Source organism: Alosa sapidissima, chromosome 3 (genome assembly GCF_018492685.1).
Source record: "Alosa sapidissima isolate fAloSap1 chromosome 3, fAloSap1.pri, whole genome shotgun sequence".
NCBI lineage: Eukaryota > Metazoa > Chordata > Actinopteri > Clupeiformes > Clupeidae > Alosa > Alosa sapidissima.
In genome coordinates, this window is record NC_055959.1 from 7,123,356 (window position 1) to 7,140,855 (window position 17,500).

General features: G+C 48.7%; 1 protein-coding gene across 10 annotated transcripts in view; it reads left to right on the forward strand.

Moving 5' to 3' along the window:
- Nucleotides 1-17,500, forward strand: part of rbfox1 (RNA binding fox-1 homolog 1) — a 234,985-nt gene that overhangs the window by 160,722 nt on the left and 56,763 nt on the right. Inside the window, exon 1 of one of the 10 annotated variants that reach the window (XM_042086640.1) lies at nucleotides 4,532-4,924. The exons of the other annotated variants lie outside the window; for them this stretch is intronic. The gene's annotated coding sequence lies outside the window, so the exon portion shown is untranslated. Of the gene's footprint in view, nucleotides 1-4,531; nucleotides 4,925-17,500 lie in introns of those variants that run through there. 10 annotated transcript variants of the gene reach the window in all.

A 17,500-nucleotide genomic window follows, 5' to 3' on the forward strand; every position in this document is an offset into this window, starting at 1 on the left:
TTCAAGAGCCCCAGTATTTCACGCGGCACAAACAGGCTCTGCCCTCTCCTGCCACTTGCCATGGAGTGGCTAACGATGGAAGATTTCCCCCAGAAAAAGGGGAGAGGGGGGAATAAAAGTTAATATGTTGGTGCCCGCTTCCCAAGCTGTGTGTTTATTTTGTTCATGACAGAATTATATGATATGCTTGTCAGAAATGTGAATGCCACAGAGCTGAACTGAATAAACGGCTTTTTTAAAATCAGATCAAAAAATGTGATTAAACTGGCATGCTACAAATCTCAGCGCATTTGTTTGCCCCCCCCTCTCCTTCTCCTCCTCAAACCGCAGATTACAAGAGTGGGAAGGAGAGCTGGGGCAAATAAACGTAGGGACATACATTCTGACAACATAATTGATTTTCTATTTGATGCACTGGGGCCAGCTCTGGTCTTATCCTTAATTCTATCATTGAATCTAATGACAGAAAATAAAAGCGCTGCGATCCCTGCCGGTCTGCGGAGACGGAGAGAGTGCCCGCAGCGGCAACAACACAAAGACATCTCAACAACCGTATCTCACCACTTAGCCACAATCGCATTATTGGAACAGCGTCGCTTTCTTTCCTTCTTTTTTTTATTTATTTTTTTTTCCCTTTGGCTTGAGTAATATTATTATTATATCGTTGTTTCAAGTGAGTTTGATTTTGAAGCCTGATTGTGGGAAGGTGAGATGCCTGATTAAGAAGACGGCATCTCTGTGTGTGTGTGTGTGTGTGTGTGTGCGTGTGCGTGTGCGTGTGCGTGTGCGTGTGTGTGTGCGTGTGTGTGTGTGTGTGTTTATTGAGGCTGCTTTCGGAGGCAGGGATGCTGTTTACTGGCTCTTAAGCTCTTGTGCTTTGCTACCTGCAACTCATTAGCGAACCCAAACACCCCGGGACAATTAACCTGTGATTGATTTGAAGGGTAAATGTGTTAAGCACTCGCGATGTTTTGTAGAAATCTGGGCATGCATCAAAACCAGGCTCGGAGAAGGGAGGACGGAGAAGGGAGGACGGAGAAGTCCGTCATGTAGCCACTGGCTGAAGGAACCCATCATTCATTGGGCTCCAGGTTTCTTATGGTGTGATAATCTTTTTTCTCCTCTCCTTTCTCCCCCTTTCTTTTCTTCATCACTCTTTTATTCTCTCCTTTCCTCTACACTTGCTCTCTCTCTCTCTCTCTCTCTCTTTCCATTTCTTCTGTCCTCTGCTCCCCTTGTATGCATGGGCCCGGTCTGAATGATTGGGCAGCGTGACCGTTTGTTGATCTCCCTGTGAAATGGTGCAGTCGATTAGGTGGGACTGGTGGGGAATGAGGTGAACAGGCCAGAGCCCCCCCCCACCAGGGCCCCACCCCAACCACCTCCCATTTCCTCAACGCCAGCACTTAAAGTGCTCCCATCAAGGTACGAGTAAAAGAGAGAGAGAGAGAGAGAGAGAGAAGGGAGCGGTAATTACCTTCTGTTTCTGTGGCTGCTGCCATGTGGACCAGGCCTAGTTTCTCTTTCCCCCAGATTACGCAGTGGATCATGGAGGCAAGCCCTGTGCACTCGCTGTTTGCATTCTCACTGTAGCACACACACACACACACACACACTCTCACACACACGCACAGTGCTGAGCTTAACTCTGGCTACACTGGAACTGGCCAGAAAGGCGACAGACTGCAGCGATCGCAGGGATTGGGCTTGGCTCAATGTGTGTATCATTTGCATGCTTGAGTCTATTTGCATCTGTGTTTGTACACAGGGTCACAGTGTGTGTATGTGTGTGAGTGTATGTGTACATTATATACTGTATATTTTATTTATGTGCACATTTTGTTTGTGTGTGTGTGTGTGTGTGTGTGTGTGTGTGTGTGTGTGTGTGTGTGCATCTATGGTCAGCAGTCCCCCTTGCTGGTCTCCTTCCTGTTTTTTTTTTGTTTTCTCTCCATCTCACCATCTCTCTCTTTCTTTCTCTCTCTCTCGCACCCTCCTTTTGCCTTGAATAATGCATTTGATTACAAAGCGGGGGGGGGGGGGCTGAGGTATTCCGGGTGTAGGGTTAATGATGTGTGTGTGTGTGTGTGTGTGTGTGTGTGTGTGTGTGTGTGTGGTTGAAGTAGATGGGGTGAGATGGCAGAGGGGAGCTTGGCTGTGTGTTTGCAGGCCTGACTGAAGTGGCTAATTAGCTGATTATAACGAGCTAGGATTGGCCTCTTCCCTCTCGCGCGCCATCCACAATTTTGTGTGACAGTCTCTCTTATCATGCCTTGGGATTGCCGCTCCGCACCCCCCCCCACACACACACACCCCCGTTGTGTCCTCTTTTGTGTGTGTTGCCTCTGATTCCGCTGCCAAAAAAACCTGAGATTATCATGGCGCATTGAAACGGTGCGAGACTGATAAACACATCTGTAGCGGTTAACAATATCCAAATCAATCCCGTTAGCGCTTAACACGCCTAGCCTCTTCACGCTGTCCTCCTCCTCTGGTAGCGCCATTAAAAACCAGCCAGGTACGGCTGTTTACAATCCCACCCCATTCGCTCGACCGTTGTGATAATGTTAGAATGTGCTAGTGTTTTGATAGACTCCTCGTATAAGGTCAGTTTTGTGTGTGTTTTTGTTCGAGCACAACATGTGTGATTTTGTACACAACGGCGAAGCCAGTGTGGCTAGTGCCAAACCAGAGACGTGATGCATGCACCAGGGCCTACGTGTAATCATTTATAGGCTTTGGGCTTTTGAGTGTGGAGGTTGTGTTGCCAGGTCCCCTCCACCACCACCACCTCCTCCATATTTTTTAACTCTGGAGAGAAGCAGAGAGAGAGAGGGAGAGGGAGAGAGATGGAGAAAAAGAGAGAGAGAGAGAGATGAGAGTGGGTTAAAAAAGTGTTGGATATTCTCTCTCACATCGTGTAGGATGTTATGCCGTACCACCCACACTGTCAAGCAAGTGAGCTGTGAAATGCATTCATTGTAACAGGAGAAAATGGAGGCAAGGAATTGCCTGTAATGTCTGACAGGGAGGGCAGTGAGCCAACATTTCACCTGCATTACCCCCCAACCCCCCCCCCCCCTGCATTGGGTGCCGCGTGTTTGTGTGTGTGTGTGTGTGTGTGCGCATACATGCATGCATGCGGGTGTGCTTGCATACGTGCTTGCATATGTGCATGTGTGTACAGTATGTGTGTGTGTGTGTGTGTGTGTGTGTGTGTGCGTGTGTGTGTATGTACTGTATGTATGTGTGTGTGTGTGAGAGTGTTTACCCTAAATGCTATGATAGGTTTGGTGGAAAAAGGTGGCAATTTCATTACGCTATGCTTTGGGGTTGGCATGGAAGATGTGTGTGTGTGTGTGTGTGTGTGTGTGTGTGTGTGTGTGTGTGTGTGGTTGTTGGGGGTAAAATTGCTAACCATTGGCTGACCCCCGTGGTGGCCGATCAAATGAGGAGTTGGCTCAAATAAAGTTAATAGTGCATTAAGCAGCTGCAGCGTTCCCTAGCCCACGGGCGGCACAGAGCAGCGCACCACACAGCCACCGGGCTTCACTCTCCTCTGCCCCAGCTCTCCTCTCCTCACCTCACCTCGCCTCCCTCACCTCTCCTAGCTCTCTTTTCTCTGTCTTTCTGTGACTGTGTGTGTGTGTGTGTGTGTGTGTGTGTGTGTGTGTGTGTGTGTGTGTGTGTGTGTGTGTGTGTGTGTGTGTGTGGGTCACTCCTTTTTTTCTCTCTTTTTCTATCTGTGTGTGTGCCTCACTCTCTACATCTCTTTTACTCTCATTCCCCATCCCTCCTTCTCTCATTCCCCATCCCTCCTTCTCTCATTCCCCATCCCTCCTTCTCTCTTTCTCCCCCCTCTCTCTCTCTCTTTGCCTCCCTTCTCTCCTCCTGATTTTGCTCTTTTCAGCATTTGTTTCCTTCTGTGTCCCGCTCTCCATCCCTCCCTCTCTCTCTCTCTCTCTCCCTCCCTCTCCCTCTCTCTCTCCCTCTCTCCCACTCTCCCTCCCTCTCTCCCTCCCTCTTCCTCTCTCTCCCTCCATCTCTCTCTCTCTCTCTCTCCCTCCATCTCTCCCTCCCTCTCTCTCCCTCCATCTCTCCCTCCCTCTCTCTCTCTCTCTCTCTCCCTCCCAGCTTCTCATTTGTCTTTTATCCTTGCTCCTCTCTTCTCTCTCCTCTCCTGAATCTGCTCAGCGCTGGCTACTGTATATTTGTTCCTCAGGGCGAAAAAAAGGGGGAAAAAAGGAAAAGACGAGGGAAAAACGACAGGATTGGCTGCCATGTGTAGGAATGAGAGGAACCGACCAATGGAGTGTGGCGGTGGCCCCTCCCATTAGCATATCCCGGCTCCTCCGCAGCTTGTGAGAAAGCAGCCTGATGCATAACACAGAGGGGACGTGTCTGAGGGATTATTAATTTCCCATCTCTCTCTCTCTCTTTCTCTCTCTCTCTCTGTCTTTTTCCTCCTCCCTCACTCTCTCTCACTCACTCTGTCTCTCTGCCTCTCCTCTCTTCTCTCTTCTTCTGCCTGTTCTCCTCGTGCTTTCCCCCTTGTGCTGTTTCTCTCTCTCTGATTTTTTTTCTTCTTCTTTACCTCCTCTAAAAAAAAAGAGAGATCCCTTCCCTCCAGTGAGCGTTGAGTGTGTGCTCAGCGTGTGTGTGTGTGTGTGTGTGCGCGCAAGCCAGCGAGCGAGCGTACGTGCCGTGCGGGAGAGTGCAAGCGTGTGTGTGCATGTGCGTGCCTGCGCACTTGTGTGTGTGAGTGTGTAAGTGTGTGTGTGTGTGTGCGTGCGTGTGTGAGGCAGTGTGTGTGTGTGTGTGTGTGTGTGTGTGACTGAACGCGTGGTACATGGAGTGCCTCTCTAGTCACTGCTAACAGCGCCTGGTGTCCGACCGTCCTCTTCAGAGTGCGCTTCACACCGGGGTGAGTTGGTATATATTAAAATCAATATTGGGGCTCTGGCATGAGAGGGTGATGTGAGGGGTGGTAGAAGGCATGAAGGCGGGGAGACAGGAGGGAGGGAGGGGGAAGGGAGGGGGGGGGGGGGGGCTTGATCGAGGGTTGGCTGAGTGATGCCCGAGTAATGAAATGTTCAATCGGAGTATGCCTGGAACTAAGACTGACCTATAAAGCGAAAATGGGGAGGGGGGGAAGGGTATTTGCTTTTTTGGACTTGAGGGGAGTGTTATGTGCTGTGAAAGTGTGTGTGTGTGTGTGTGTGTGTGCTAATGTGTGTGCATGCTCTTACTGAAATCATGTTCTTGTGTGTGAGAGAGTGTTTGTGGGTGAACGAGTGCAAGTTGTTATGTGCTGCTGCTACAGTGTGTGTGTGTGTGTGTGTGTGTGTGTGCACGCACAAATGAGGGAGAATACCTCAGTCTCTGCAATGTGATCGCCCACCATACTGGATGCTGAGTTTCTTTGTTGCTAAACACCGGGTTTCCCTTAAAGCTGCCTAATAGACAGAGAGCGAGAGAGAGAGAGAGAGACAGAGAGAGGGAAAATAGAGAGAGACCAACCTCCACTGAAAGAGGGGCAATTCTGGAAATGAAAGTCAATGGTGGTAAATTGAACATACTACTGTATGATTTATACTTTGATTTGAAGTGATGTAACATAATCTTGTTTTTGTTTGAGCAGTGATGAATACCTTGCTGTAAACATTACAATGTTGACTCGTAGAGCTTTGAAATTGTCCTTGAAAAGAACTTAATCATTTCTTCAACATGGTGGATAGCCTATTTTAAGGATGCCTGAAAGGAAGGGGTTCTCACACACATGTAATTCCCGGGCACTTTTGGACGTCATCTGGTTTCTATTCAGATATTTAGGATGTTATTCATGATTTTTTTTTTTCTATTTTGACACTGGGTCACTAGATTCATAATAATGATTATTAGACTGAAGCTACACTGGCGGCAGATATTCCTGTTTTTTATTTAAGTTCATTTATGTTTTTGCTAAATTATAAGTTCTATTATAAAAAATACTGTGATACTATCTTCACCACATTGATCATTTTAAATGATTATATGAAATCATAGATACTTTGTCAGAGGTTTATAAAGTGTTTTCTTCGAACTTAATCTTTTTTAGAATTTTATAAAAATGTATGCAATTTTAGACTCTTTTAGTCAATGTTTTATTACGTTGCCATTTTTTGTTGGAAGAGCTTACAGTATGCCTCATTTCTCCTTGTGAGCCAACCATAACAAACCGCATTCAAGTATAATTCCCCACTAACACCTCCACGACGTTTTGAATGATTCACTACCCCTTTGAAATCGTCATCATATGATGTTTTTTTATACCTTACGCTTGCACATATTGTTCTTACACAAGTCAGTGAAGCACTGTAGTTGTGTGTGTGTGTGTGTGTGTGTGTGTGTGTTGGCCGGTGCAGGCGTGCTGAAGGCTGGCGGTGATTAGTTGTGTGCTCAGCACCTCCACTGTGGCGTCCCCGGCTTCCAGCGTCGCAGACAGATGACCCAGAGCCTCGCCTCGCCGGGTTTGACTGACAAACAGACGACAGGGGCATTCAGACGCAGCTACTCTCTCCCCCCCCCCCTCTCTCTCTCTCTCTCTTTCTTTCTCTCTCTTTCTCTCTCTCTTTCTGTCTGTTTCTCACTTACATGGTTTCACACACACACACAGATATATACACACACTCTCACACCCTTTACCTTCTATTCACTCTCTCTTTCTCTTCCTCTCTCGCTCACTCTCTTGTTTCTCTCTCTCTCTCTCTCTCTCTCTCTCTCTCTCTCTCTCTCTCTCCCTTGCCTCCTGTGATTGTGTGATTGCAAACAGGCCAAATCTAATCACGGCGTGTTGTTGTTGTTGTTGGGAGGAGGGTTGGGTCAGGACTTGGCTGAAGCAGGGCAGGACAGAGCAGGGGATGGTGAACAGGGACAGTGTGACAGGGGACAGGAGACAAGGGAACGAGGACTAGGACAGGGACGAGGACGGGGACAGGACGAGGAACAGGGACAGGGACGACTCTGCAGAGAGGAGAGGACAGGAGAGGAGAGGACTCCCGCTGGGCACTCACAGGGTCCTCCACGTGCCAGCTGACTCCCTTTTGCCTTACCAGTCATTAGGCGCCGAGTGCGGCACTCTCTCTCTCTCTCTCTCTCTCTCTCTCTCTCTCTCTCTCTCTCTCTCTCTCTCTCTCTCTCTCCCTGGCTCTATCTCTCTATCTCTGAATGGTCCTCTTTGAAATGAAGCCATATTGGGCATGCATTTTACATGAGAGAATATCAAATCGTTGTGTTTTTATGATCACCCACTACCCCCCTCCACCCCACCCCCACCCCCACATTCACACACACACACAGAGACACACAAATCCACACACACACATACCCCACCCCTTCATGACTTTGCTTACTGTTGCATGCAAAATGAGAAGCCGTTTTAGGTGTGATAAAAGCACTCTGCTTTATTTCTACCTGCCATTGTGTATCGGTTCGCTGGAAATTTCTACGAAGATGAGCTTCAAGTGCAGAGAGCTGTGTGTAGATAGTACAGATATGTCTTCCGACTGAGGCGACGTGTTAATTCAGGCGCGTGCCACGTCACTTTGCTAAGTGTGGTTTTAGCGTGGCTGGAATTGCACGATCTGTCACTTAGGGAAACGCCTATCTCATAAGCGTCTGGGATGGAGCACCATTGCTTTACCCAGAAAGCAGTTCACCCTGAAAGAACATGCCACGTGCCAGATTGGGGCCAGATCAGGGCCAGATCATTTGCATTGTCAGCAGCTCTCTGGCTATTCATGGGCATGATACCTGCCACTCACTACAAACGCGCACACACACATACTGTACACACACACACATACACACACACACAAACATAGACAAACACACACAGATGCAGAGGTACTGTTTGTACATGTGTATCTCTCTCGGAGTGTATGTGAATGTATGTCTGTGCTCTTGCACACATGCGTGTAAAGGCACTAGATGCCAGCAGCCTGGTGAGTGTGGGCTGCGTGTTGTTACAGTATTTGTGTGGATGTGATAATGTGTCAGATGCAGAATGGAGCTGTGCTTCAGCTTTGGTCCCCAAACCCCCAAGGGAGAGACAGAAAGAGGGGGAGGGGAAAGAGGGAGAGAGGGGGAGAGGGTGGGGGTGAGAGAAGAGTGGAGGGGGGGGGTGGATGAGAGGAGCGGGGAAACCCAGTCGACTGAGAATGATCGTGCACTGACAAAAAAAATAAATAAATAAATAAATAAATAAATATTCTAATGCAGAGTCGCATCTCCATGTTTATTATCTCCTCTCACACAAAGTGAATCCGCGATACGTAACAATTCTTTTTTTTAAATAACATGAAGCCAACTCAAAGAAGTGGTGAGAGGAGTGCAACAATGCATTTAGAACAAAAGTCGGTGATAGCACTGCAGTAATTGTGCTAAGACTTTGAACTCCAGTGTTAACAGAAAAGGAGATGGAGAGTGAGGTGTGTGTATGTGTGTGTGGGGGGGGGGGGGGGTGAATGTTGTCTTGCTTTTGTAAACATTTATGCATCAACGACACCAAGGAACAAAAAAAAGATAAATCCCAGGTTGAATGAGGAGATAAAGCAACTGTTTCACAAGATTAAAGCAGGAGACCTGTGCCAGTTTGGCAGGGGAAGCCTTGTAACGCCACGGATTATTTATAATGGGCCGAAAAAATGCAAATCATGCAATTACAAGCCATAAAGCCAAGTATTAAAATAAGAGACTAGAATTAATACCTTCAGCAGATGTGTTAAAATAAATAAATAAAGTCAAATCCCCCTCAAAATTTGCATATGTTGCCAAAACATCCTGTTAGTGACTTCGGAAAGGCTGTATTCTAATGAGCGAGTGATTTTATTTATCTGTATTTCTAACAACTCCGTTTGCCGACGATCAGTGTTTTTCATCAGGTTACTTTCCATTATTATTGTGCCTATACCTCTCAGTGGCCCTCTGTGGTTTTCATAATGTTGCAGCCAAAAGCACCTTTGCAGTTAGAAGTGAGAAGAATGAGGTTGGTGCATAAAAGTGGATTTAGTGAATGCTTTTGCGGGGATGGTTTCTTTTCATGCGATCAGAGAGAGAGAGGGAGATTGTAAGGGACTTCTGCTTGCAGTTATTTCACCTCGCAGAGGAAATGTGTTTAAGTGTAGCATAATCATGTATATAGAGGCCAGTCACCTTAGAAGTGACTTCTTGGATGTCGTCAATTCTGCCCTTACCCTCCAGGGTGACCGTGTTGCCAGGTTTGTAAGACGGCTCAAAGTTATTGCTGCATGTCATTTGATGTATCTGCATAACAAGCAAGCCTTGCAGTGCGGCTTGTCACTCAATCAGCCTCATTTCACTTTCCATATACCATGCAAATTGAGAAACAATCCTTTTTTTTCCCTCCTTTATATTCAGCTCACAACCGAGCGGATTAATTTAATATTCATATGCTTTTAAATGTATATGCAGCAGTGTTTGCTCATGGTCTTGTTGCCTTTACATCTTGCGTGGTGTGTGAGTTTGCTCTAAAGGATGTAAGTCTCTGGCTAATCCTCTGGCTTGTTCATACACATGCTACTCTTTGATAGGCTAGGGAAGAGTGAAGATTTTTGTTTGTGTGTGGGTGTGTAAGATTAGGCTTATCTTTAATTGCATTGTATATGTGGATATCCGTGGTGACATTGGCAACGCGAGGACAGATCTGCCTTGAAAGAATGAGCTGGATGAAAGACACAGGTTGGGTTTTAGCATCAGATAGGGGAAGGAGACACTTTTTTTGCATGAGTTTCAGCTTGTGGGGAATATGGAATGTGTGTTTGTGTGTATGAGAGTGTGTGTGTGTGTGTGTGTGTGTGTGTGTGTGTGTGTGTGTGTGTGTAAATGGCACATCAGTGACATCAGTTCCTTATGTATGGCTGCCAGAAAGGCTCAGGGAGGGAATGGCTTCTGATATCTGTGACACGTGCACTCGATCGTGATTGGCAAGCCACCACGGTGAAAGTGGAAGAGGCAGAGGAGTGGACGTGGACGTGGACGAAAAGAATCCCTCTTTTCCTGATATCAACTTTCTGAACTTGCCTCGGCCCAGTCTCCAGCCTGCTTTGGAGGAGCATCGGAGGATCCCACGAGAGAGATCAAGGGCTGTTCACCAGGCTGTGATGTCACAATCGCAGTCGTCATGGTTATTCCCCAAGAGCGACGCATTAGCCATGCAGCGATACGCACTGACGGCATCCACATCTGAACACGCCGTGGGGGCGACCGGATTAAGATATTTGTGCAAGTGATTTTGATATGAGCAGCGCTCGCTGGTGAAGAGCCACCAAATGCAAACCCCCCACAAAAAACAAAACAAAAACAAAAAATAGCTCAAGAATGTGACGCTGAACATTGTAAAATTCTAAGGAAGGAAAGCAAAAGCAAATTTAGCTGTGTTGTGTTTTATTTTTTTCCCCGGTACAAACCTTCTCCCATTCAGCCCCAGTGCTTATTTCTGAGTGTGTCGCAAAGCCCAAAAATAAATGTGCTACTCTAGCTGTGGTGAGGCGTTTTTTTTTTCAAGTTTTTTATTTACAACCCATTTCTGTGCAGCAGTGGCCGGGACTCCCGGTGAAGCCTCTCCACTGGCGTCGTGTTGATGTGGGGACTTAGCAGTGAGCAGCTGGAGCGGGAGATGGAGTCAGTGCTCGCGCACGCAGCCAGACACTGCAGCAGAGAGAGATGGGGGGGGGAGGGGGGGAGGGGGGGGGGGGGTGGGGGGACCGCATCCATCGGCATCCATCCCTTTCATCAGCGAGGGTTTCAGCTTGTGTGTGTGCGCCACTGTATCCACGCTCCGGGACGTCCTCCATCTTACAGATAATACCGGCTGCTTCTTCCTACCCCCCACCCCCCCAACACACACACACACACACACAACTTCACACACATACCCACCCCTCACTCCACTTCACTCCCACCCCCTCGGCGGCTGGATGAGGGTGGGGGTGGATGACAGAGGAAGAGAAAGCAGACGGATTGTCTGTGATTTACTCGCTCTGAGTGGAGTGTTGGGCTCTGATGTTTTGCAGGGGGGCTCGTCCTCTTGTGGCGCCCCACTCCCCCTCCCCCAACTGACGCCTCTCTGCCACCATTACCTAAATGAACTCCTGCCATTCTCCGGGTTTGGGGGGGGGGTAGGTGTCTATGGGCTGATGTGGGCATATTGATTTGTTGGGTATTTAAAGTGATGATATCTCTTTCTTTTGATCCTCGGGAATAAAGACAGAGAAGAGGAGGAAACTTGGGAGAGAGGGGAACAAGACAGGGATGCTTAGAGGAGGAGGAGGAGAGGAGGAGGAGGAGGAGGAGGAGGAGGAGGAGGCGGCATTGTAAATGTGCGTCTGGCTGATTTACGAACGAATTCTAAATTTAAGTGGTGATGCTGCTCCGTTCACTTTTTCCACATGGAGGCTCACTTCAGGGCTTAAGTCTTAAAGCTGAGGAAGGAAGGAAGGATGGAAAGATGGAGGGAGGGAGGGAGAGAGAGAGGGAGGGAGGGGTTGCACAGGAATCCTGAATATTCATGGCCCCCTGTGAGCAAAGTGCTTTTTCTTCTTCATCTTCATTGTTGTCTTCTTCCTCTTCTTCTTCGTTTCCTCTCTTCATCCCTCTCTCCTTTTCTCCTGTGCCCGAGGAATGTGTTTTGCTGCAGCCCGGTAAAGTAAAGTGCGTAAGCCGCAGAGCAGAGGTGGCAATGTTCAAATCAATTTAGCTACACCATACGCCCGGCATTCCTGGCCAGTGCCCGCTGCCCCCTGCCTCTGTTGCTGCCGATGCGAGTGTGACGCGTGCACGGGCAGTGAGCTGCAGAGCCGGTGGAGAGACACGGGGGCAATCGCGTTCTCCACGCTGGGAACGATGGCCGGATGAGAAAGACACGGCTGGAGCGTGGGAATTTGTGTTGGCCTCTAATTTGAAATGCTCTCTGTGTGTGTGTGTGTGTGTGTGTGTGTGTGTGTGTGTGTGTGTGTGTGTGTGTGTGTGCGTGTGCTTGTGTGTTTGTCTGAAGGTATGTGTGTGTAGGTGGACATATGTGGAAGAAGACTGTGTGTGTGTGTGTGTGTGTGTGTCTCTGTGTCTCTGACATCTCTCTGTGCCATCAGGCTTGTAGCTATCAATTGCACCACAGGAAAAAAAGAGCATCGCTCCCCTCTTCCCACAAAATCCTGTTAGCGGATTATGGCAGAATTGGTTATACTTAAAATCATTACCATTTTCATGTTGGGGAAATTGAATTCAAGATCAAATCAAAAGTTGTGTTATTTTTTCATTCTTTCTATCTATCTTTCGCTACTTCAATGCACTTTCATCCCCTGTTGCACTAGTCTGGAGTTAACTCCAACCCTCCTCTGGAAATTCCGGTATGGAGAAGCGAGCGATGCTCCCGTCGAGGCCTGATAGAGGGTCTGTGGTTCCTGGTGCTGGCGTCAGTAATGCCCGGCACTCGTGGCAGACGTCTGGTCAGCGCTGGACAAATAGCTGTGGTGCTGCTGAGCATATTATTGTGTATTTGACACTTCTTGACAGTTCAATTTTAGTCCCTCCTGTTTGGGGCAGACATTATTCTATCAGGGGCCCTTCTTCTCTCTCTCTCTCTCTCTCTCTCTCTCTCTCTCTCTCTCTCTCTCTCTCTCTCTCTCTCTCTCTCTCTCTCTTCCTCTCTCTCTCACTCTGTAATCCGGGGCTGTAGCGCGTGGGGATGCTTATTTCCGAGGCTTCTGCGGCGCGGGGCCCGACTGGCCCCATCACTCATCCCCCAATTACCTAATCTAATGCATCTCTGCGGGCCTCCTCTACCGCTGCAAGCCGGCTTCATTTACTGTAAGTGCTAAGAGAGCTCCTTTGACGACTGTTGTGTGTGTGTGTGTGTGTGTTGTGTGTGTGTGTGTGTGTGTGTGTGTGTGTGTGTGTGTGTGTGTGTGTGCCGCTAGCAACCTGTGTTGTCTAAGGGGAAAAGACCGAAGCAGAGAAATACAGACAGGGAGGGGAAGAAAGAGAGAGAGAGAGAGAGAGAGAGACAGAGAGAAAGAGAGGAAGAAATGGAGAGAGGACAAAAAGAGAAAGGGATTGAGGGAGGGAGGAGAGAGGGAGGGTGGGATGGGGAGAATAGAGAGGGATTGAGTGAAGGGGAGACAGAAGTAGAGAGGGACACAGAGAGGGTGGGAAGAGAGAGAGAAAGAAAGACAGAGAGTGAAAGGGAGAAAAAGAGAGAACAAGTGGGATTCTATTACAGAGGTGTAATTCGTCTGTGGGCTGATAGGCAGAGCAGAGGCTGGCCGGCTGTTAGTTGTGTGTGTGTGTGTGTGTGTGTGTGTGTGTGTGTGTGTGTGTGTGTGTGTGGTGGCCTGGGGTTCTGCGCGTGCTGACTGCTGAGCAGGGATGCAGTAATAGAACAGAAAGAGAGAGAGAGTGGGAGATTGAGGGAGAAAGGGAAAAAAAGAAAGAGAGAGAAAGAAAAGAGAGCGCACTCCTCCACGAGAGCTGGCCTGTTCCGCTCCTGATCTGGACTCCAGCAGCAGCCGCCCGCCACGGCAAATATGCTAATAAATAGCATTCACAATGAAATATCAAGTGTGCACGCTGCCTTGCGAAAACAAATGGGCAAAGTACACACACACATACACACACACTCACACAAAGGGAGAGAGAGACACACGTACACACACACACAGCCCAGCTCGAGTGAACAATGAGGCAGAAGTGGAGTCACCTGCAGATATTTCACTTAAACGGGTATCTTTTATCTTTTTTCAACAAATCGAGCATTTTCTCCTCTTCCCTTCTCTCTCTCTCTCTCTCTCTCTCTCTCTCTCTCTCCTCTTTCTTTCTCTCTCCCATGGACAAAGTGGAGATCCATCCCGAGGTTTCAGATTTAGTGTTTTGGCGATGAGGCGCACATACTAAGCTGGCTTTTAAATCATTTTTAAAACTGTCAGGGCGAAAACACTTTCCAGTAACGCCAGCGAGCTAATATATTAGTGTTGCCCTGGAAACGCGATAGGAGGGTGGATGGGGGGTGGGAGGGTGGGGGGGGAGAAATTGTTTGATGTAACCTCGAAGGGCCGGGGAACCAACGCAGCTCGGCTGGGCACAGGAAATGCCGAGGCGGCAAGCGAGAAGCGCATTTTCGCCCTCTCTCCGTCGGTTAATTGTCCGAGATGGAGGGTAATTATCAATGTGTTTTTGTCAGGTCGCTGAGCTGAGATGAGCTGAGTTGCACACACACACACACACACACACGCACACTAATTCTCTCATCCATACAGACACACACACGTACACACACACACATACACACACACACACACACACACACACAACACACACACACATACTGCATACAGACAGGCACACAGAGAAGCACGCTGCATAGATAATGTGCGCCTACTCAGATACACACTCATATTCTTTGTGAGCACACTCGATACACACACATGCGCACACACACACCACACACAGATAAAACACGGATGCTGTGTCAATAAGTCTATCAATAAGTAAAGACTAACTAACGGCGTGCATAGCAAAGGCCAACGCCTCACCAGAGCGATTACAGACATAGTTAAACACCCTGTGTGTCATGCAGTGTGTTTAAATAAGGGTGTTATCAGTCGGCCGGTACACTACTAGTTGATACCCATTGTGTGTGTGTGTGTGTGTGTGTGTGTGTGTGTGTGTGTATATTTTGCTTTTCATGGATGTGCGTTTGTGTATGTGTGTGTATGAACACACATTTTTGTGTTTCTGTCTGTCTTCATACATCTGGGCACACTCATTCTCACACCGAGCTCCTCCCCGCTTTATGCTGTGTGGGTGTGTGCATGTGTGTGTATCTGTGTGCATGTGTGTGTGTGTGTGTGTGTGTGTGTGTGTGTGTGTGTGTGTGTGTGTGTGTGTGTGGTGTGTGTGTGTGTGTGTTTGCTGCTTCTCTACACCAAGTGAGCTCCTCCCTGCTTTATGCCGCGTGGGTGTGTGCGCGCGGCGTACTGAGCTCTCTAATGCTAATGTGTTGTGTCAGCCCGGCATGAGTGGGTGGCAGAGGGGGGTTACCAGAGGTGAGGTGTCTCTGTGTGTGTGTGTGTGTGTGTGTGTGTGTGTGTGAGAGAGAGAGAGAGAGAAGAAGAGAGAGAGAGAGAGAGTGTAGGGTTTGGGTGAGGGGGATGGGACGTGCCCGTGTTTAGCTGTGGTGTTTTCTATGACAGTGGCTGGCTGGCTCCCCCGGTCTGTCTATTGAAGAGAGGAGCGTAGCCTAGCGTAGCCTAGCGGAGAGGAGCGCTCGCCTGGCAGCCTTGTCTCTCACCTCTCCCAGGCCCCCGCGCAGTGCGCTCCTTCAGACGTGTGCGGGTGTCAGCGCCGGCGACAGGCGTGCCAGGCCCGCCGAGGCCTGGGCCCCAGCACTCCAGTCACATCCCATGACCGTCAGATGGCGAGACAAGAGCCCGCGCCCGCCCCCCCGCCCTGCCCGCCCTGCCACAGGTGTAAGGCGAGACGATAAAGTCGCAGGGCTGTGGCTGCCGTTCGTCGGCCCAGCACTAACGAGGTGACTGATTAGGATGGAGAGGAAAACAGATACCCAGACCAGAGCATTTGTACCTTAGACGCCAATGCTCTGCCTGCCATTAGTATTGTCTGAAAACAATATATATATATTATGTATGTATGTGTGTCACACATACTTACTTTGTAGCAGGTATGCAATCATGGACAATCCACCTCAGCTGTGAATGTGGTTACATGGTACTTGGAGGCTTCTGGAGGCCTATGCAGTGGAAGGCCCTATGGCAAAACATTGTAGTTAATCGCCATTTCAAATTCATGTGAGGATACTGGGCTCTAAATCTGCCAGTGTGAGGTGTGATTGTGTGCAGTGTAACAGGTGTGAAATGCTGCGGTTCTGTGGGACTTGTCCTGTTGCTCCCACTGTGATTTGTCATTAGGGGAGCGGAGAGGGGAGGGGAGGGGAGGTGGCCAGTTGAGAGCGGCAAGCAAAGGACAAGCACCTGGGGATGGCCATGGGGGTGTGCGAGTGGCAGATAACGCTCCCAAAAAACGACAAGAATCCTTCTCTTTGTGTTCTCGGATAAAATGGCTCTCACTCCCATGTTACCAGGAGGGACAACACCCCCCCACCCCCCCCTCCCCTCCCCGGAGGACCCGCCGGCTATTAGGCGTCCAAAGATGTGCCCCCTCCCCACGCCTGACAGTTCTCGGCACATCACGTCAGGTCGCATCTGCGGGAGGGCGTCGGCCGCGTGACGCCCAGGCACAGCGGAGGTGGGATCCCTCGATAAGCTCACTGTAGACCCGGGAGGGAGGCTCGCGCACTCCAGTCACACGTTTCATTTACAGCCCGCCCAGAGCTGTGAGACCTCGCCCTCCCCCAGCCACACACAGCTCTAGGCCCCTATTGTCTGTGTGAATGCACTCTCTCAACACATTCACCACACACTCACACACACACACACACACACACACACACACACACACACACACATGTGCATTCACACACTCACGCACACCATCACACACACACACACACACACACACACACACACACCACACACACATACAAACAAACACACACAAACACTGCCACAGCAGCATCTCAGCTGTTACTCTACACTCTCCAGAGCATAGCAGAGGTGTTTTTTCCCTTTTCTCTCTTTTAGCTTTTATTGTGTGAAATAAATGGTCACCAGTATGGCACGTTTGGATGTGAATGGCAGGAATAGAGTAAAATGGTGGTGTGTGTATGTGTGTGTGTATGTGTGTGTGTGTGTGTGTGTGTGGGTGTAGTGTGTGGGGGGGGTGTAATCGTTGGTCGTTAAAAGGAGGAAAGCAACCTTTCGTCTTTGAGGTTGGTCCCATTGCCGGGGAGCGCGTGGCGATGAACATAATGTGATGTTGCCTTGCCGGGGGTTTGTGCCATAATTTGAGCCATTCGGATCCATAACAGATGGACCATGTTCAGACATGTCAGGGTCAATCCCAGCCTGCTGCAGCTTCCACTGGCATGGACGCACGCCAGACCTGGTGAGCCTAAGCCACATCCGCATCGCATCCACACCATATGTCAACCAAATCTGGCCCAGATGTGCTTTAGAGATGACAAAAGCCTGGCATGTGTGTTGACACAAAAAAAAGAAAAGAAAAAAAAACATTGAAAATGAAAGTGAAATTCATAGTGCCATTTTTATAGTGGATAGCAGTAAGGCTTTTATGCTTGGCTTTTGGGGTATTTTATGTTACAAGTCCAAATTAATAGCTTAGAGTTACTACACAGTGTAAACATTTATAATGCCCATTTCAAAACATCTGGCAATGATGGGGTCTGTCTTGTTAGAGGAGGAGATTCCACTTTCTAAAGGGAACAGAATTATGACAGATGTCACTCCTTCAAAATCATCCATGCACACAGACATTTGAATTGTTGTGTGTGTGTGTTAGTGTGAGAGAG